The sequence below is a fragment of the Sus scrofa genome, chromosome 14, assembly GCF_000003025.6.
Source record: "Sus scrofa isolate TJ Tabasco breed Duroc chromosome 14, Sscrofa11.1, whole genome shotgun sequence".
NCBI lineage: Eukaryota > Metazoa > Chordata > Mammalia > Artiodactyla > Suidae > Sus > Sus scrofa.
Window position 1 is genome coordinate 92588725 of NC_010456.5, and position 22913 is coordinate 92611637.

At 38.7% G+C, this 22913-nt stretch overlaps 1 long non-coding RNA gene and 1 pseudogene across 1 annotated transcript in view; one reads left to right on the forward strand and one right to left on the reverse strand.

Annotated features, from left to right (window-relative positions):
* LOC102165722 overlaps positions 1–22913 on the forward strand; it is a 160454-nt gene that overhangs the window by 98875 nt on the left and 38666 nt on the right. The gene's annotated exons all lie outside the window — the stretch shown is intronic.
* On the reverse strand, positions 15585–18195 carry LOC110256646 (annotated as a pseudogene).

The following is a 22913-nucleotide window of genomic DNA, read 5'->3' on the forward strand; positions in this document are numbered from 1 at the left end:
TCATTTTAATAGGCTCATACTTTTGACATCTGTTTCTTTTCAATTAATAAGACTATTTTGAATCTGAACATGGATAAAGCTAGTAGAAATTTGAGCTAAACAAATGATGAAGTGAATAACCTGAAGCAAATCTCAAGATTTTGGGGCCATATTTGCCTTTGAATAGCTACCAGTGGTTCTACCTGGAGGTGTCCATCTAAACTCCTATAGTTCCTATCTTAAGAATCTATGGACAGTCCCCAGCAACTCCCTTGTAATGGACTGAATATGTCCCTCAAAAGCCATACATTGAAATCCTACCCCTGGTGTGATGGTTCTGGCATCCTTGGATGCCTTTAAGGTTAGATGAAATCAGGAGAGTGGAGCCCTTGTGAATGGAATTAGCACCCTTATAACAGTCACCTGAGTGCTTGCTTCGTTTTTCTGCTCTCCACTCTGTGAGGACACATCAACAGGTTGGTAGCCTGCAATCCGAAAGAGGGTCCTTACTGTGCAGACACTTCCTATCTCCAAAATTGTGAGAAATAAATTTCTGTTGTTTATAAGCCACCCAGTTTATGGTCTTTTGTTATAGCAGCCTGAGCTGACAAGACATTCCCCCAAAGCAGGAAACTCCCTGATACAAAGGTTCTTAATCTGGGGCTTATCGGTTCACTGAGAAATTATAAGGAATTATAAACTTTATTCTCATGAGAGACATTGTAGCTTTCCTCAGCTTCTTAAAGGGTTCTGCGATCTCCCCAAGGTTAAGAAAAACTGCTTTAGGCTATGATGCTTTATTGGAATTGGCACAAAACTGTTATCCTCATGGTAGATTGTGATGACCAACCTTGTTTTTATCCATGTTTCTCATATTCCACAGTATCAGACAAGTCAGGGAATATTAGAGCTGGAGTGACCACTGATACCATCTCAACCCCAAATCTATCACATTAAAAAGCAGGAGACTATGGCCCCAAATTACTATAAGACAATCTGAATATAATGGTTTATTTTATTTTAAAAAAATGTCATTTTTTTTTTTTTTTTTTTAGCTTTAGTTACAGTTCAAGTCTATCCGATCACAGTGTGACTGTCATTTCAGTCCACTGGGTTCTGTTGAATTGTAGACTTAAAATTATATTCTAAACTTTTTTAGTCCAAATGCAAACTCTTCTGCCCCAAATAAAATTTACTCCGTACTTTTCACGTAAGATTTTAGGACTTTGAACATTTTTCATTTAGCCAAAAATGGTCATGTTTCTTCCATTTAGATATTTGTTTTAGAAAAGTTTACAGGCCTAAAAAAAAGGTAAAAGTCACATTTTTGAATTCTTCTTCCTCTTCGTTGTCCCCAGCAAATTTACATATTATAATCAAAGCCAAGATGATGAAGGGAATTTGAATGAAGAACATTGCTTTACAAGAAACTGTTTCAAGAATACACCATTTTCACAGAGTTAAAAACATTTTTAAATGTACATAATTAAAACATGCTTGTTCTTATTAAATGAACAACATGTTTTGTCCAAGTTATCTGTAATTCACACTAAAACTGTGCAATGTGGGCTTTATTTTTTCCATTTTATAAATAGTGAAACTGGCTGCACTTAAGCAACTTGGCAAGGTTAATGAGTTATAAATGCCAGAGGTAGGATTTGAACCCAGGCATGACTGCTCCTTCTACTCTATCACACTGCTTTCTTCCCCTCAGGAAGGAAGGAAAGGGCTGTTTCCAGAGGTTGCTATATGAGATTTTCCTAACAGAAGTTAGGCTTTACTGAGAAATTACTTATCCTAAGTTTTATTACCTCTTTGAGATACATCAGTTATTTTTTCAGATGCAGATTGAATTGAATTCATTTAAATGATCAAAATGTATTATAGTGAAACAATGATACTATAATTTGTGAAGATTGGAAAATTCAATTTAGACACATAAAAAATTCAAACACTGATGGTAATTTAATGTAAAGACAAATATAAAGCAAAGAGAAAATTTTAGAACCTGAATTTCCTGTGAGGTAGGGCATATTTGAAAGTGAAATAAGAACAGTCTGAATTTAAGAGACATGGATGAGGTCCCCACACTTAGTAGGCTGTATGAGGTCAGTGAGATCAACTGTCAAATAAAAATGAAAATACCAATCAATTGTTTTATATAAACATTTAACCAAAATGGAATTATGATTGGGTGAGTCACAGGGTTTTACATATTCAATCAACAAATGTTCATTACTACTCTGTACTAGCCTCTGAGGATTTCGTGGTAAATAGGAGAGAAGGAGCGACACTGTGCTCATTGAGAACTTCCGTTCCTGGGTGGGGATACCAGTGGCTGGATAATGAGGTACAGTCCTGTGTGCTATGTATTAATGACAGCAGAGTGTTGTATGCCATGGAAATAGATGGGAGGCTATTGAATCCAGATTGGTTAAGTTGGGAAGTCAGTCAGGTGAATAGGGGCCAAATGTGTAAAGGAATCATCCAATGAGAAGGAATGGCATTGATTAGTCCTCTAGAAAAAAAATATAGCATGACATATTAAAGTACAAAAAGAGGGGCAGTATGGCTAGACTGAAGAGCGAGAGTAGGATAGGGTATCTTTGTCGGAAAAGCGGCAACATATCAGGGCAATTTTAAGACATTTGTGTCCCTAGGCACTTTTACCTTTTACCTCGAAGATCTTATTTCACACTATATCGGCACATATCCCATGTTAACTATATTTCATCAAAAAGTCATAAGCATTGTATTGAATAACAATTGAATAGATGACAAAATGTGCTGGGAGCCGAATTTCAAGAATGGAATCCACCTGATGACAAAGTCCAGGGGACTCTGAAGAATGTTATGTTCTGTGGAAATTTCATGAAATATTTGCTAAATTTGATATCAATTCTGTTATATATATATATATATTTTTTTTCTTTTTTTCTTTTTGCCATTTCTTGAGCCACTCCCGCAGCATATGGAGGTTCCCAGGCTAGGGGTCTAATCGGAGCTATAGCCGCCAGCCTATGCCGGAGCCATAGCAACGTGGGATCTGAATCGCGTCTGTGACCTACACCACAACTCATGGCAACACCAGATCTTTAACCCACTGAGCAAGGGCAGGGATCGAACCCGCATCCTCCTGGTTCCTAGTCGGATTCATTAACCACTGAGCCATGACAGGAACTCCCTGTTTTATATTTTGAAGCCAGCTTTCTATTCAGCTTTTAAACCTTTCCACAGAAACTTAAGGAAATTGGGGATTCCAGGTACCACATCCATTGGAGCCATTGGATGGAACCATATGACTGACGAAGGACCAGAAAGAAAAAGTCTTGCAATGATGTTAAACCATTTTTGTCATGGGGCAATGGGAAACCACATCAAGCTTTCAGCAGTGGAGAAACATTTCAGAATTGCAGTTTAGAAACAGCATTCTGGCTGCAGTTATAGAGTGCGTTGAAGGGGAGTACAAGGAATGTATCAGAGTGGGGATCGGAATGAGGATGTTGGAAGCTTGCTGCAAAGCTTGCTTGCTTGAAGTTATGAGAAAGAGCAGAATTTTAACTCTGCAGGATAGCAGTCAGATGAGGTACTAGTGATTTAGACTGAAAAGAAAGCTTTTCTTTGGTCCTCGAACGAAAGTCCTTATCATCTGACTTTTTGGTGGGGTCATGCATTAGACCTGATATACCTTGTAAATGTCAGAATGAGATGAATAAAAAAAGCTGACTGAACAATGGTTTGCAGCTCTATGGCCAATGGACCCATGGGTCCATTTGAATGTGTCTGTAGGCAGATGATTGCCTTCAGGACTTCAGAAGTGCATTAATGGAGATCACTTAGTGGGGATCTGAATCCTAAAATGTCCATGTTTATTAAGAGGTAAATGCTTTTTCTTTTCATTCTTCTATTGTAACCTAACATAACAGGTAACATCCCAGGCACACGGCTATAGTGCATGGCACTCTCTCACCTGTGTTAATGCTCCCTGCTCATTTATGTGACTCTGCCAGGAGGCTGTTTGTCTTTGTGGCAGGCCCAAAAGAGCTGCTTTCCTCTTTCTTTCTTTCTTTCTTTCTTTCTTTCTTTCTTTCTTTCTTTCTTTCTTTCTTAGATCAAATCTATCTGGAATTTAAGAGTCACAAGAGAGCTTGTGTGCCTTGCTTTTTACTTTGTGTAAATGGGTGTTGGTTATGAAGGATGGCAGTGTATGCCACCCCCAAATTTGCCACTTTGGCATAAGGATTATTTTGAGCTAAAGGCATTTAAAAAAAAATAGCAGAAGTAAGAAGGACATTCTAATTGCTCCTTTTATTCCTACAAATAGGACAAATAAACTCCTGAGTGAAAGATCTCCTCCTTGAACAGAAGAAATAAACATTCTTTGATGGGGTCAAATCTCTGAGAATTCTGTACAAACAATCATTTAAAATAATTCTTATCTTCATTTGGCCTCTGCATAAATTTTAGTTACTTTTCCATGATTGCTTTTCTTTGTTCGACCTGATATAAAATATGTAGGGTTCACTATTCTTTGGATCTTCTTTTCAGTCTGAGGGCTTTTATGTCACATAAAATTTGTATAAATGTGTATTTTTCTTCCTGTTAATCTGTTTTACGTCAGATTAATTCTCAGGCTCAGCCGAAAAAACCCTGAGCGTGTAGAGGTAAAAACTTGCTTCTCCTACAGTTACATACTATGTTTATATTTTTTATTTCCAATTTTTCAGGAAATAACAACTTCTAGGATGCAAATAATTATATAACTGCCTGAGACTCAGAGGAAATTGTAACCAAACTCATTTCAAGATGTGTTTATTGAGTGCGTAGCCCTATGTTTCAAACAATATTAGAAAAAAAATAATTTCATAACTTGCTCCCTGCCCTATTGACAATTTTGATTTGGGAGAAGTTGAGAGTTAGACCTAAAAAAGAGAAAAATTGATAAATATTTTATTAACAACCTTGACACTGAAGAGCTTTTGGAAATAGGTTTTTGTTTTTGTTTTTTCTGAAAGTAGAAGTTTATTTGGTAGCATCTATTTATTGTAACAATACTTTTTTTTATATGTGATTAATGAAAATAGTGAATTTTATTTTATTTTATTTTTATTTATTTATTTATTTTTTGTCTTTGTACCCGCAGCATATGGAGGTTCCCAGGCTAGGGGTCTAATCAGAGCTGTAGCCGCCGGCTTACGCCAGAGCCACAGCAATGCAGGATCCGAGCCGCATCTGCAACCTACACCACAGCTCATGGCAACGCTGGATCCTTAACCCACTGATCAAGGGCAGGGATCGAACCTGCAACCTCATGGTTCCTAGTCAGATTTGTTAACCACTAAGACATGACGGGAACTCCAAAAATAGTGAATTTTAAATTATCCCTAAATTGTATTTAATTTTTAGGAAAATGGAAAATATATATAAGAAAATGGGTATAATACATATGCATACCAAGTATTTCCAAACAAATATACAAACCATCCCAACAAACAAAAGCACGGAAAAACAGTATACCACTTTTTGTGGTTAGTATACATATTGAGCTCAACTTCCTGTGTACCCTTATGTGTGAAGGTGACCCAGAGCAAGTTAAATGGTTATTCTGGGAGGTTTAGTTTTGTTATTCGTAAAACAGGAGCAACATATCTTAATGCTCCTTTTAACTCTGTGATTGGAAATACAATCCCAATGATCCTGTCAGTCACTAGAGTAGAAAAAAGGAAATGCTCTTATGTTATCTATTACTTAATAAGGCAGGAAAATATTCTCCACATTTAAGAGAAAATTTAAGTAACTGGGGTTAAAATAGCCCAAGCCCCCCAATCATATGTTTAGTGCTTATGATCCAGGAAATTCAACTAAGCAATTTGATATATTGATATTTTTACTGAATTTATCATAAAATCAATTCCTTCTGGACTTTCTTTCTTATCTTAAATAACTTATATAAGTCAGATAATCAGAAATAGTCAGCCATCATTTCTTGAAGTGTCTCCTTATCCACTTGCCTAGAAGGTAGAGTGTGGGAAGCTGTGGGAAATTAAATTGGAAAAGAAATTTCAGGCCATTTTATGAAGGGTAAGAAAGTGTAGGTAAGAATTTTATTCTGTAGGCAATGGGGAGTCTTTGAAGGTTTCTTAGCAGGACAGTAACTTGTTCTGAACTCTAGAAGATTAATTTGACATTGGTGTCTACAATTCACTGGATGGGGAAGAGACAGGAGTTGGATATTTACGTTAATAGTCCAGATGCAAGGCAATAAGTATCTGAACAAGGATGGTGGCTGTGGGAAAGGAGAGGAGGGAAGGTAGCAGGAAACATCACATGGGGTGATTGAATAGGGTGGATTCGCTAATTAGATATGAGAAATATAGGAGGGACAGGAGTCAGTCGTTACCTGGCTAGGGACATAAAAATGGCGTTTACACTGGAAAGGGAACAGGAAATAGTCAGGAGATTTAAAAACTCTGTGAAACTAGAAGCTTTAAGAAAAAAGTATTTTCCTAACTTAACTTCTATTAGCAGGTCCAGAAAAGTTATATCTCAGGGTAATAATAATAACAACAATGAACTGTCAGGGAAATGCCGTGTCAGGTGAGTATACAGCGTATCATGTATGAGTCTTACAACGTCTTGTGAAAGTAGAGATGGTTATTTTAATTTTACAGATTAAGAAGCAAAGCTCTAAGATGTAAAGAAAATTTCCCTAGCATTATCCAGCTTATTAGTGACTAAACAATAACTAAAATGCAGATCTGTCTGATTTAAAGATCAGTACTCTTTCCATATGCTATGTGGCCTCTCTTGTGCTTGAAAAAACTTATGGATTCATTACCTCTAGTTTAAAAAAAATTGTGCTGATGGAGTGATCTATGCTAAATTAGCATTTTTCTCATATTATGACAAATTCTGCTAAGTCACTCATATTAAAAATGGTATAGCATATATTACATAGACTTATTTTAATGTTTTGCCATATTTGTCTCAGATTTTTTTTTCCTTAAGAATTAGATCCGAGAGTAGGACAAGATGGTGGAAGAGTAGGGGGACACGCTCGCCCTCTCCCACAAACACAACAAAAAAAACACATCTACAGGATAAATGACTCGCACAGAACAGCAACCAATTGCTGGCAGAAGAACCTAAACTCCAATAACGGCAAGAAGTTCATGACATTACTAGGTAAAACAAGAAAAAAGAGGAGAGTGAGAGAAGATGAATCCAAGCTGGACGGGTGCTCCTGAAAGGGAACTGTGGAGGAGAAAGGGATCCTGCACCCTGGAAAGTCACCTACTCGGGGGAAAGATCAAACGAACTGGAGGCATCTCCAGATGCAGAGAAGAATGTAGCAGTAAGTTGGAGTTCTGAGAATCAGATCGAGAACCGAACGGACCATCTGAACTACGGGCACAGTCACCAAAAATTGAGACACCTGGGTGGGGCCCGGGCACCAACACCTCGGCTTTGGAGGTTAGTCCCTGGGAAAGGGCTGGGGGGGGGCGCGGGGTGGAGCAGAGACTGCTTGGGAGGTCTAGAAACTGGTCTGTCAAGTTTGACGGGGCAGAGACTGCCTGGGAGACTAGAAAACAAAGCTGTCACAGAGGAAGGGAGAAATACTCTAGGGGCGGGGAAGTGGAAAGACACATCAGAGGGAACCTGGGAGAAGAGCCTAGTCTGCGCCCATGCTGGGGAGGGGAGAGAAGAAGGGGTGGGTCCCCATAGAATACTCCCCATGCCACAGCAAGCTTACTGGCCCACTAGCTAGCAGAAAGCTGTGCATCCCAGTGCATCCCCTCCCCCCACCCCCACCCCATACCCACTCGCCAGACCTGGGGCTGCCTGCCACCCAGAAGGGCTGGCCTCAACAATTGCCTGAAGCCTACCACCGCAGGGGCTGTCCCTGCACAGGTCTGCTTGCTCTTTGGAGGGGCTACATCCCCGCAGAGCAGCACCAAACACCACCAGCCCCCGAGAAAAAGCCTGAAGCCCAGAAAAGCTAGAACAAGCCTAGCCAGGCTGTGAAAAGATCTGCCAAATTCTCGGACAGTCTTTTAGAATTGGCCTGCCCTGGGGAAGAGACTTTTGGGTTGGCAGTGGCCCAGCTATCTACCAAAGCCTTCAGGGGGTGCTGAGCTCTGGCGGATCAGCTGCATAGGACTGCCAGCTCCAGGCAGGACACCCTGCAGCCCAGAAAAGCTACAACAAGCCTGGCCAGACTGTGAAAAGATCTGCCTACATTCTCAGGCCGTCCTTCTGAGTTGGGCTGCCCTAGGGAAGAGCCTCCTGGGTTCTCAGTGACCCAGATAGCTGCTCCAGCCCTCAGGGGGTGCTGCACTCCTGAGGAACAGCTACCCAACACCGCCAAACCCCTGCAAGAACCCCACAGCCTAAAAACACCAGAGCAAGCTCTGCATGACCAAGTGAAATCTGCTACCATCGTGGTGTGCACCTGCCAGTCCTGTTTGCCCTCAGGAAGTCCTCCTTTGCTTCAAAGAAACACTGTTAGCCCCATCAACACTCCAGAAAAGCCACACTGCCTCAAAAAAGATTGACCAACAATGCCAGCCCTCAGGAAATATTCCACGGCAGTGACAAGGCAAACACTGCCCGATCACGGAGAGTACAACTCCCTTAGGAGAAAGAAAACAACAAGCAAGATGAAGAAGCTGAGAAACCACCCCCAGTCAAACCAACAGGAGAACTCACCTAAAACAGTCAACAATGAAACAGATCTCTGCAGTCAGACAGACCTGGAGTTCAAAAGAGAAATAGTGAAGATACTGAAGGAATTAAGAGAAGATATGAACAGTAATACAGATACCCTCAGAAAGGAACTAGAAAATATAAGAAGGAGCCAAGAAAAACTAGAAAATTCATTTGCAGAAATACAAACAGAACTAAGGGCAGTAAAAACCAGAATGAACAATGCAGAAGAATGAATCAGTGATATGGAAGATAGAATAATGGAAATCACCCAATCAGGTCAGCAGACAGAAAACCAAATCAAAAAACTGGAAAGCAATATAAGAGACCTATGGGATAATATAAAGTGGGCCAATCTATGCATAATAGGAATTCCAGAAGGAGTAGAAAAAGATAAGGGGATGGAAAATATATTTGAAGAAATTATTGCTGGAAACTTCCCAAATCTAAAGGATACTGAGTTCAAGACACAGGAAGCACAGAGGGCCACAAACAAGTTGAACCCAAATAGACCCACACCAAGACACATCATAATAAAAATGGCAAAAGTTAGTGATAAAGAGAGGATCCTCAAGGCAGCAAGAGAAAAGCAGAATGTTACCTACAAGGGAACCCCCATAAGAATATCAGCTGATTTCTCTACAGAAACACTACAGGCCAGGAGGGAATGGCAAGAGATATTTAAAGTGCTAAAAGGAAAAAATATGCAACCTAGAATACTCTATCCAGCAAGAATATCATTTAAAATAGAAGGGGAAATAAAATTTTTTTCCAACAAACAAAACCTAAAAGAATACAGCAACACAAAACCCAGGTAAAAGAAATATTGAAAGGGCTTCTCTAAACCAAAAAGAAAGGAAGGAAAGGGAAGAAAAAAGAAAAAAAAAAAAAGAAGAAGAGGAAGAACTAGGACTGAGGAAAACACAATCAGAGAGCAGTCACTCAAATAAGCCAGCATACAGATTTAATCATGAACATGCTTCAAACAAAATAAAATTAAAAAGAAAAAATAAAAAAGAGTCATCAAAATCATAAAATGTGGGCAAGGGATATTAGGAAATAAATAACCATTTTTGTTTGTTTGTTTGTATGTTTCTCTTCTTAATTTTAATATAGTAATGAAGTGTTTGAACCTACAGGTCCATCAGGCTGAAACACGCAATTATAGGAAGGGGTTAGCATACTTAAAAAATAGCGCAACCACAAGCCAAAAGCAAATATTGCATTTGCAAAAAATGAAAAAACAAACAAACAAAAAAAAAAACAAACCAAAACACTCAAGCAGATAATAACAGGAGACCATCCAACCAAAAAAAAAAAAAAAAAAAAAAGGAAGAATGGAGAACCATAGAATCAACTGGAACACGAAGTTCAAAATGGCAATAAGTAACCTATCACTTATCACCTTAAATGTCAATGGACTGAATGCCCCAATCAAAAGACACAGAGTGGCTGAGTGGATAAAAAGGCAAAAATCTTCAATATGCTGCCTACAAGAAACTCACCTTAGGACAAAGGATACATATAGATTGAAAGTGAAAGGGTGGGGAAAAATATTTCATGCCAATAGACATGACAGAAAAGCAGGAGTCACAACAATCATATCAGACAAAATAGACTTTAAAACAAAAGACATAAAGAAAGACAAAGAAGGACACTATTTAATGATTAAGGGATCCATCCAAGGAGAGGATGTTACTATCATCAACATATATGCCCCAAATATAGGAGCACCCAGATACATACAACAAATATTAACAGACATAAAGGGAGATATTGATGAGAATACAATCATAGTAGGAGACCTAAATACCCCCCTCACATCAATGGACAGATCCTCTAGACAGAAAACCAATAAAGCAACAGAGATCCTAAAGGAAACAATAGAAAAGTCAGACTTAATTGATATCTTCAGGACACTACATCCAAAAAAAGCAGAATATACATTCTTCTCAAATGCTCATGGAACATTCTCAAGAATCGACCACATATTGGGACACAAAGCTAACCTCAATAAATTTAGGAGCATAGAAATTATCTCAAGTATCTTCTCTGACCACAATGCCATGAAATTAGAAACCAACCATGGGAAAAGGAAAGAGAAAAAACCTACTACATGGAGACTAAACAACATGCTACTAAAAAACCAATGGGTCAATGAGGAAATCAAGAAGGAAATTAAAAACTACCTTGAAACAAATGATAATGAAGACACAACCTCTCAAAATCCATGGGATGCTGCGAAAGCAGTGCTCAGAGGGAAATTTATAGCAATCCAGGCCTTTCTCAAAAAAAGGAGAAAGATCCCAAATTGACAACTTAACCCTCCACCTAAATGAATTAGAAAAAGAAGAACAAAAAAGACCTAAAGTCAGCAGAAGGAAGGAAATTATAAAGATCAAAGAAGAAATCAATAAAATAGAGACTCAAAAAACAATAGAGAAAATTAATAAAACCAAGAGCTGGTTCTTTGAAAAGGTGAACAAAATTGACAAACCCCTGGCCAGACTCACTAAAAGGAGGAGAGAATGAACCCAAATAAACAAAATTAGAAATGAAAAAGGAGAAATCACAACAGATACTGCAGAAATACAAAAAACCATAAGAGAATACTATGAACAACTATATGGCAACAAGTTTGACAATCTGGAAGAAATGGACAATTTTCTAGAATCTTACAGCCTGCCAAAACTGAATCAAGTAGAAACAGACCAACTGAACAGACCGATCACTAGAAATGAAATTGAAGAGGTCATAAAATCACTCCCTACAAATAAAAGTCCAGGACCAGATGGCTTCACAGCTGAATTCTATCAAACATATAAAGAGGAATTGGTGCCCATCCTCCTTAAACTCTTTCAAAAGGTTGAAGAAGAAAGAATACTCCCAAAGACATTCTATGAGGCCACCATCACCCTCATTCCAAAACCAGACAGAGATACCACCAAAAAAGAAAACTATCGCCCAATATCATTGATGAATATAGATGCAAAAATTCTCAACAAAATCTTAGCCAACCGAATCCAACAACATACCAAAAAAATTATACACCATGACCAGGTAGGGTTCATCCCAGGTTCACAAGGATGGTTCAACATACGCAAATCAATCAGCATCATACACCACATTAACAAAAAAAAAGTCAAAAATCATATGATCATCTCAACAGATGCAGAAAAGGCATTTGACAAAGTCCAACATCCATTCATGATCAAGACCCTCGCCAAAGTGGGTATAGAGGGAACATTCCTGAAGATAATCAAAGCCATTTATGATAAACCCACAGCAAATATAATCCTCAATGGGGAAAAACTGAAAGCCTTCTCACTCAAATCTGGAACAAGACAGGGATGCCCACTCTCACCACTGCTCTTCAACATCGTTTTGGAAGTCTTAGCCACAGCAATTAGACAAACAAAAGAAATAAAAGGCATCCATATAGGAAGAGAAGAGAGAAAACTGTTACTGTATGCAGATGACATGATACTATACATAGAAAACCCTAAGGACTCAACCCCAAAACTCCTTGAACTGATTAATAAATTCAGCAAAGTGGCAGGATATAAGATTAACATTCAGAAGTCAGTTGCATTTCTGTATACTAAAAATGAAATATTACAAAAGGAATACAAAAAGATGATACCTTTTAAAATTGTACCTCACAAAATCAAATACCTTGGAATGCACCTTACCAAGGAGGTAAAGGACCTACATGCTGAGAACTATAAAACTTTAATCAAAGAAATCAAAGAAGAGGTAAAGAAATGGAAAGATATTCCATGTTCCTGGATTGGAAAAATCAATATGGTAAAAATGGCCATACTACCCAAAGCAATCTACAGATTCAATGCAATCCCTATCAAATTACCCTTGACATTTTTCACAGAACTAGAACAAACAATCCAAACATTTATATGGAACCACAAAAGACTCAGAATCACCAAAGCAATCCTGAGAGACAAAAACCAAGCAGGAGGCATAACTCTCCCAGACTTCAAGAAATACTACAAAGCCACAGTCATCAAAACAGCATGGTACTGGTACCAAAACAGACAGACAGACCAATGGAATAGAATAGAGAACCCAGAAATAAACCCTGACACCTATGGTCAGATAATCTTTGACAAGGGAGGCAAGAACATAAAATGGGAAAAAGAAAGTCTATTCAGCAAGCATTGCTGGGGAACCTGGACAGCTGCATGCAAAGCAATGAAACTAGAACACACCCTCACACCATGCACCAAAATAAACTCCAAATGGCTGAAAGACTTAAATATACGACAGGACACCATCAAACTCCTAGAAGAAAACATAAGCAAAACACTCTCGGATGTCAACATCATGAATATTTTCTCAGGGCAGTCTCCCAAAGCAATAGAAATTAGAGCAAAAATAAACCCATGGGACCTCATCAAACTGAAAAGCTTTTGCACAGCAAAGGAAACCAAAAAGAAAACAAAAAGACAACTTACAGAATGGGAGAAAACAGTTTCAAATGATGCAACTGACAAGGGCTTAATCTCTAGAATATATAAACAACTTATACAACTCAACAGCAAAACAGCCAATCAATGAATGGAAAAATGGGCAAAAGACCTGAATAGACTGTTCTCCAAGGAAGATACACAGATGGCCAGCAAACACATGAAAAAATGCTCAACATCGCTGATTATAAGAGAAATGCAAATCAAAACTACCATGAGATACCACCTCACACCAGTCAGAATGGCCATCATTCGTAAGTCCAGAAATAACAAGTGCTGGAGGGGCTGTGGAGAAAAGGGAACCCTCTTGAACTGTTGGTGGCAATGTAAACTGGTACAGCAACTATGGAGAACAGTTTGGAGATACCTTAGAAATCTATACATAGAACTTCCATATGACCCTGCAATCCCACTCTTGGGCATCTATCCGGACAAAGCTCTACTTAAAAGAGACATATGCACCCGCATGTTCATTGCAGCACTATTCACAATAGCCAGGACATGGAAACAACCCAAATGTCCATCAACGGATGACTGGATTTGGAAGAAGTGGTATATATACACAATGGAATACTACTCAGCCATAAAAAGGAATGACATAATGCCATTTGCAGCAACATGGATGGAACTAGAGAATCTCATACCGAGTGAAATGAGCCAGAAAGACAAAGACAAATACCATATGATATAACTGGAATCTAATATCCAGCACAAATGAACATCTCCTCAGAAAAGAAAATCATGGATTTGGAGAAGAGACTTGTGGCTGCCTGATGGGAGGGGGAGGGAGTGGGAGGGATCGGGCGCTTGGGGTTATCAGACACAACTTAGAATAGATTTACAAAGAGATCCTGCTGAGTAGCATTGAGAACTTTGTCTAGATACTCATGTTGCAACAGAACAAAGGGAGGGGAAAAAAAAGTAATGGTAATGTATACATGTAAGTATAACTTGATCCCCTTGCTGTACAGTGGGAAAATAAAAATAAAATAAATTAAAAAAAATTAGATCCAACATAAGCCTTTCAGTCTGGTTTTTCAGTTTTTCCTTGCAAATACCCAGCAAATAGTTTCATTATTCTTAGTTTACTGTGACAATACTGAAGCTCTAGTGATAAAGTAACTTGCTCAAAGCCAGAGCTGGTTTGGCACAAAAGGGCATCTTTTTTATACTACCCCAAACTGTTTTGGAAATCTATTAAAAGCCTAGAAATGAATAAATATTTCACATTTCAAAGAGGAAAATTTGGATCCAGAAACTAAAGCATGTAAGCTTATGTTGATCCAGACATTTAAATTGATTATTCAATTGTTTATGAAAAGCTATAAAAGAAAGAACCATTAAAAGTCAACATCGGCTTCTTAAAGGTATTGCTAAACCTAATTTCATAAAGTCAGTGTCATAGGTTGGTTAAAGAGATAAATACTGTAGATATACTTTGATTACATATTATACAATTATGGACAAGATAATAACATACAGATTTACTTTGGATAGAATTGACTTAATTTATACTCAGACAGCATAGCAATTAAAGTTCAGTGTCTTCCTAAAAGAAGTGAAGATGGATCCATCTCTAGTGCTGGATCCCATAAGTCTAGTCTGGTTCTCTTTACAACTTTAATATATATTAGTAATTCTCAATGTTTTTATACTTGCGGCACACTTTCAAATCTAGAATTTTTGATAGTGTGATTTAAATAATTGACAGCCAGTAGTTATTGGGCTTTTTCTTGATCACTCTTTTCTCCTAGTTCCTGGTTAGAGTAGACTTATTGAATAGAACTGTTGTTGAATATTTGGGCTGCTTTTCACTTTCATATGCATACAGGAGGCAACATTTTTGTATGTTTTGGTTCGCTGGTGCTTGCTTGATATTCCTTATGTTTGAGTGCTACTTGAAAAAGTGTATGTGCTTTATCAGTTCTGACCTCTTAGCTCAGTGCTCCATATGACAGATAGGTATACAGAACTACTTTTTTCAGCCTGTTAATTGCAAAAGCAAATTTTTAGTGACCAACATTTTTGGTAGCACACTTACGAAAACTTCATAGTACGTTGTAGCAAAACTCATTGATTGAGAACTACTGACCTATGAAGTGGTGAAAGTCACAGAATAGTTTTGTGCATTTATAGATAGCAGAAGATAACAGGACTACTTAAAATTCTTTAGTGAGAGGAGCAAATTCTGTTTTTTGTTTTTTTGTTTTTGTCTTTTGTCTTTTTAGGGCCACACCCTTGGCATAGGGAGGTTCCCAGGCTAGGGGTCTAATCAGAGCTGTAGCTGCTGGCCTACACCACAGCCACAGCAATGCCAGATCTGAGCTGCGTCTGTGACCTACACCACAGCTTACAGCAATGCAGGATCCTCAACCCACCGAGCGAGGTAAGGGATTGAAACTGCAACCTCGTGGTTCCTAGTCGGATTCATTTCTACTGAGCCACAACGGGAACTCTGAATTCTGGGTTCTCATAAGATGCATACACACATACACACACCGAGCAAAATTTAAATAATTTAGATACTGTCTGGGTTATAAGCTAGTTATGTGAAAAAATTGCCTATTAAAATATAGTGTGGTATAAATTTCTATTATTGGAGGAAGTCTCAATCAAGTGATAAAGAAATCTCATGTGCTGTAAGGATAACCTGACCCCTTGCTGTACAGTGGGAAAATAAAAAAAAAAAAAAAGAAATCTCATATGCCATAGGGTTTGCTCTTGGGCATGCACTTTCTTTGAAATTTCAGGAAGCCGAAGATACATCTGGATGAAAGAGCCACAAATGCAAGCCACATATGTGGTTTTAAATTTTCTAGCAACCATATTAAAAAAAGTAAAGAGATGAAATGAACTTTAATAATGTATTTTACTTAATGTAATATATTCAAAATACTATTTCAACATGTAATCCATTAAAATATTAATGAGATATTTTACAAATTTTGTACTAAGTGTTCCAAATCTGGGTGATTTTTTTTTTTTTAAGAAACTTTATTTTCCATCAACCTGTTTCCATTTTAAGATTTTGTGGAAGAATAGCTTAAAACAACTCAGTGGTTCCTACCCATTCAGTGGCCTGAGCAGTGGGAGCTACAGACTAGTTTTCAGTGGCAGGCTGAGCACTCCAGTCTTCAGTAGGGAACTGCTGGATGGGCACAGAGGGCACTTGCATGCCTTTGGACCAGTCTGCTGCTTTAGGTTGAGTAGTGGTGAACTCATGAGATGGAGTAGTCCGTTTACCCTGAAGTTCCTCCTCAGCTGCTGCATGCTCTTCCTTTTCAGTCTCTTTAGGATATCTGCAGCAGTAGAGATCAGGCATGACCTCCTGTGGTGTTCATAGGAGATGGTGCCATGCAAGTGCAGATCTTCCTGGGCCAGCACCCACCACATCAGACCCACTGAGTGAGTTCCCTTGTTGTTGCATTAGATGGCAATGTCCACATAATACAGAGGAGAGTCTGTATTACACAGAGCAGTTGGGGGTAGGTTAATATAAGAGGCCTCTGTGAGAGGCTGGTAATCAGCCCTGAGATCAGTAAACACCAGAAGTCTTGGCTCCCAGAATGCTACCCGGATCTGGTTAGTGAAGTTTCCGGGAGTGAAATGGCCAGCAATAGAAGTGGCTCTAGTGGCAGTAGCAAACTTCAGCACAGCTTGGTGGCTAGTATTCCTTGAAGATATGACACTGACATCAGCTGGGTTTTCAATGACAACAATGGCACGAACTGCCAACAGAAGGTTCTCCCAGGTTCTCTTCAGATTTATGATGTAGATGCCATCACTTTTCCTTTTGTAGCTGTATTGTTCCATTTGGAAGTCTAGGTTGGTGCCACCTAAGTGGGTTCCTGCTGCAAGGAATTTGAGGACATCCTCCTACTTCATTTGCAGGACCTCAAACATCCGGACATTGTGAAAGTTTCTCTTTAAGTTACAGTGGGAATCCAGAACAACACTGTATGGACCTGTCAAGGAAAGCCTGGAAAGTTGGTGTGCATTTAATACTTACAGGACATCTCAATTTTGACCAGTTATATTTTAAGTATTCAGTAACTATCTTGAAGCCAGTGCAGACTGTCAACAGAAAGAAAAATGCACAAGGTAAGAGCTTTGAGTTTCACTTTTATTCAGGGAGCTTACTGAGGACCATAGCCTGGGAAGAAGCTGGCTCTGATAGCTCTGAGGAACTGTTCTGAAGAGGTAAGGAAGGGGCCAGTATATATGAGATTATTATGGCTGTGTCAACTTAAAAAAATGCACAACCTGAAAGCTGAGAAATAAGTTTTATTTGGGGCAAAATTAGGTCTTAAACTGGGAGACAGCATCTCAGTTAGCCCTGAGAAACTGCTCTGAGGAGATGAGGGGTGAGCTAGGATATATAGGAATTTTTGCAACAAAGGGAGGGTAGTAAGACCAAAAGATATATACAAAACCAGATTTACAGAAAACCGATTTCTATGGGAAGATGTAAAGGTCTGGGCTTATTGGAATCACTCCTTTGATATGCACCTCACCTACCCAGCCAGTATTCTTTGTTTCTTTCCTGTGTTCCCTCGGGACTCATCTTTGAGAGTGACTGCACTCACAGATGACTGTGACATCTTTTTGTTTATAAAAAGAATAGCCCAGGCAGAGGTATTTCAGAGGCAGGGGAAAATAATACCTGTGTATATGTGGTAAAGGTGAAGGGGGAGGCACGTGCAGCCATGCACATATTTTACAAAGTTTGCTGCTGGTCTCATGAAGGTTACTACTAGCCGTGAGGACCAGATATCACCATGAGGGGTTTTAGTGTTTTTCTAGCTATGAAGAGATGCAAGAAGTGTGCTCATAAAATATTCTTCTAAAAACATCTATCTGAAGACCTGTTCTTCCAGTTTTCCCAGAGCAGAGAGTGCCTCACTCCTGGTCTGCACCCTGAGATCTGCTCAGGGGGTGCTGTGGGTTGGCAGCAGCTCATGCTTTAATCTATATAGAGGCTGATAGCAAGTGTCAAACTTCAGTTCACAGCTAGGAAATACATATAGTCAAGCATACATCTTGATAAAAAATGATTGCTAATCACAAAGAATAGATCTCTCAAGGTAATGATTTTAGTGCTTTTCTATTTATGGGAAGATGCAAGAATTTGAGGTCATCGAAATTCTTCGTGAAATATGCCTCTTAATTATCTAGGGGCCTGTTTATCCAAAGCACAGGAAACATCCTATTTTTCCACTTTGGTTTCCCCTCAAGGTGCATTGACATAGGCTACTGCAGTAGCTTATGACTTAACCCTAACATAGTTGGATGAAGCAACTTTGTTTTTTTCTATCCACACTGCTGTACTGAACAGAATGTTTGAATGGTTGTCATATGGAAAGGAAATCTCTTTCTTGAAATCTCTCCTTATTTAGGAGAACTGACATCAATGGATAAAAATTTGGGAAAACAAATTTGACTCAATTTTCAATATGAGCTGAGTTGGGTAAAAATGAATGGCTCAGTGTGTGGCATTGAGTTCTGGTTGAACTTGGCTGAAGCAAAGACTCTCTCAAGAGTATGTCAGAGGGGATTCCTACAGTGGATAGAATATTAGAAAAGATGAATTTAAAGTAGGATAAAATGGAGTTCCCATTGTGGCACAGCGGAAATGAATCTGACTAGTAACCATGAGGTTGTGGGTTTGATCCCTGGCCTCGCTCAGTGGGTTAAGGATATGGTGTTGCTGTGACCTGTGGTATAGGTCGCTGATGTGGCCAGAATCCTATGTTGCTGTGGCTGTGGTGTAGGTCAGCAGCTGTAGCTCCAATTCGACCCCTAGCCTGGAACCTCCATAAGCCTTGCGTTCAGCCCTAAAAAGCAAAAAAAAAAAAAAAAAAAAAAAGTAGGATAAAATCATGACTCTCATGCGAATATAAAATGGACATGTCAAAATTTTCACCTACCACTTAATTATTGAGGGAATTTATAATACTATAAGTTGTTCAGTACTGCATATTTATAGTCAAGTTAGGAATACTGAAATAAATTAACAAATGGATACGAAACTTACAAAACTGGTTAGTATCTAGATAGTGACAATTGCATCCCACCAGATACTATTTGCATTTCTGAAGAGAGGAATTATTTTCATTACTCTCAGTTTTCTGCAATTAACCTCTATTTCCCCAGAATTATAAAATAGCCCATAGAGTGACAAAATAGTCCATAAGAGGCAGAGATAATTCAAATGGAAGAATTAGGCAGGCAACTACTAACTTTCACTATTTTTTCTTACAGAAAGAGTGATATGAAAAGTGGTGGTGGTCTGAAAGGTGGTAGCTAATGTAGGGGTGGGTAAAGAAAGCATGACAAACTACATCCTAATGTAGACTGATAGAGTTCATATGAATTTGAATCAGATCTCTGTCTGCTTCTTCCATGTATAGTATGATGTGTTTTTTCTATGATTCAAAGTGAAATATTTAGAACCCGAACTTCTCCTACTCATTGGAGAGTGCTATGATCTTCTTTCCTTACAGCTCTACTTTACGTAGATCAAGATTTGAGAGTGAAGGGGTGTAGGATTTGCTGCCCCCAAATATGCCTTTTTGGTATAAGGACTATTTTAAACTGTTACTTTAAGGAAGCAGCAGACATTGGAGAAGCTCTGAAAACTGAGTCTAAGAGGCACATACATTTATGGAGTTTCTCTTGTGGCGCAGTGGGTTAAGGATCTAGCATTGTCCCTGGCCCAGGAATTTCTACATGCTGTGGGCATGGGTGAGAGAGAGAGAGAGAGAGAGAGAGAGAGAGAGAGAGAGAGAATGTTTATAAGGGAAATCTCTATGGCTAAGGATGTCTCCCTCACTGTACCACAAACCTCTAGAATCTCTTACCCATGGGGAAGGCACTGACTTAAATCTACAGAACAACTATACCCTTGTTACCTGTTACTGTGCTTTTCCTGGTAACCTCCCATTAATAGATCTTCCCCCACCCTCCCAACATCTTTATTAGGGTGGCTTGGGCTAGTCAGTTTTTCTGGGCATCTCCCAAGTATACAGGAGGCATACATGTTATTAAACTTGAGTTGTATTTTGGGAGACGAGGTAAATAAACATATAAGTCTTAATCAGCTCAAAATTTCTCAAATCAAGAATTGTACAAGTTTCAGAAGAAAGTGAGGAATAGAAACACAAAGAACAAACTGCTCATTAATAATAAATGTTTATAAATCGCCCACCCAGATCACAAGGCCAAGCAACTAGGGAATAGAACTGCAGATATTCTGTAGGATAAATGAGTATAAGAAGAACAAAGAAAGCAGAATAAGTAAAAAATTTTAAGTACATTTCAGTAAATGTGGCTTTTATTTACTTATTTGTAAAATTTTATTGAAGTATAGTTGATTTACAATATTGTATTAATTTCTGCTATACAGCAAAGTGATTCAGCCATATATACACACATGCATTTCCATATAGGCTATCAGATAATATTGAGTAGATTTCCCTGTGCTACACTGCAGGTCCTCATTGATTATTCATTCCATATACAAAAGTGTTCATCAAATCCCAAATCCACCCATATCCCACCTTCCTCTTTGGTAGCCATGGATTTGTTTTCAAAGTCTGTGAGTCTGTTTCTGTTTTGTAAGTTCATTTGTATCATTTTTTAAAAATTCCACATTTAAATGATGTAATATTTGCCTTTGTTTGACTGCACTTATTATGATAATCTCTGAGTCTATCCATGTTGCTGCAAATGGCCTTATTTTGTTCTTTTTATGTCTGAATACCATTCCATTGCATATATGTACTATATCCTCTTTATCCAGTCCTCTGCTGAAGGACATTTAGGTTGCTGCCATGTTTTGGCTATTGTTAATAGTGTTGCAGTGAACACTGGGGTGCATGTATCTCTTTGAATTATGGTTTTCTCTGGATATATGCTGAGAAGTGGGATCATTGGATCATATGTAGTTCTATTTCTGATGTGAGGTGATTCCTCATTGTCATTCTGATTTGCATTTCTCTAATAATTAGCAGGGTTGAGCAATTTTTTATGTACTTTTGGGCCATCTGTATGAACACGATTTTTAATATATGAAAATGGAAACTCTACATGAAATTTGGATATGTTGAGGGTAATTGTTGACACCACTTCACTAGTCTTAGTAGTGAAAGAAGAATGCCAAAATCTTTAATATAAATTATGATTTTATAGAATCTCGCTAATTACATTTATGTAAATATGATGATAGGAACTTTATCTATGGATATGTTTTTCCTGAGAGTTATAAAACCATTTTTTTTTTTTTTTTTTTGTCTTTTTGCTATTTCTTTGGGCCGCTCCCGCGGCATATGGAGGTTCCCAGGCTAGGGGTCTAATCGGAGCTGTAGCCACTGGCCTACACCAGAGCCAGAGCAATGCTGGATCTGAGCCGTGTCTGCAACCTACACCACAGCTCACGGCAACGCCGGATCGTTAACCCACTGAGCAAGGGCAGGGACCGAACCCGCAACCTCATGGTTCCTAGATGGATTCGTTAACCACTGCGCCACGACGGGAACTCCTTATAAAACCATTTAATGTCCTGGTTTAAATTCAAAATTTTACTGACAGTTTCTCACTTTCTTGGGAATCACTTTGCTTAAACGTCACTAAGCACCTGTAAAGGACAATGGGACCCCAGTAAACACTCTGGAATAAGGAGACAGCGTTCTTCATTCTTTCTTTACTTGTATAACTTAATGAGATTTATAGAACTCTCATGTATTACAAAATGCACTTAGGCAGGCAATTTTAAAGAAGGATAGTTTGGTTTCTGAGTCTTACTTTTTTATTTAAAATCAGGGAATAAAATGCAGGGAGAAGAGTTCCTCTTGGGCAATGAATTGAGAATCTGACTGCTCGGGTTGCTGCAGAGGCTTAGGTTCAGTCCCAGTTTGGTTCAGTGGGTTAAAGGATCCAGCATTGCCTCAGCTGTGGCATAGATTATAGCTGTGGCTTGGATTCAATCCCTGGCCCTGGAACTTCCATATGCTGCAGGTGTGGCCATAAAAACAATGCAGGTAGGAACTAAAAATATATGTTTATTAAGAGAATTACAGTTTTTAAGGTTTTATTTCATTTTATTTCTACCATTATATTATGGCATCACTGATGGACACAGCGAATAGTATAATGGTGTTGACATGTAGGCATAATTTCCCTAAGGGCTGGGTACCACCTCAAACCAAAATTCAATAGGATATTGAATCTTCTAAAGTGGAACTATTTCATGGAAGGTGACAGTGCTGTTGTCTCTAGTGATTTTTAGGATGTTCATTCAGTAGGAAGCTAGGACCGTAAACTCTGCCTCTATTTACACACCCAGAATTTACCTTTTAATTCCATTTTTTTTTTAACCGTTAGCTCCTTAGTTCAAACTATTCTCATTTCCCTCTTAGATTAGCCTAATCAGTCCCTAATTAGATTGCCTCCTGCATGCCTCCCTACAGTCTGTTATCTACACAATACCTGGAATATCACCTGTATAAAACCACCAGTGGCTTCTTTCCATTGCATTTGGAATTATTCCAGACTCATCCTAGCCTCTCCCTTCTCGATCCTTGTTCCATTGTGCTCCAGTCATTCTGTCATACTGTCCTTGTTTTGGTTGCTCGGGCACACTGACTGCATTTCTACCTTAGGAATTTTGCACTGGGATGTTCTTCCTCCGATCTTCAGCTGGCTGGTTCTTTGTCATTCCTGTCTCAGTTTAAAATGCAAATTCCT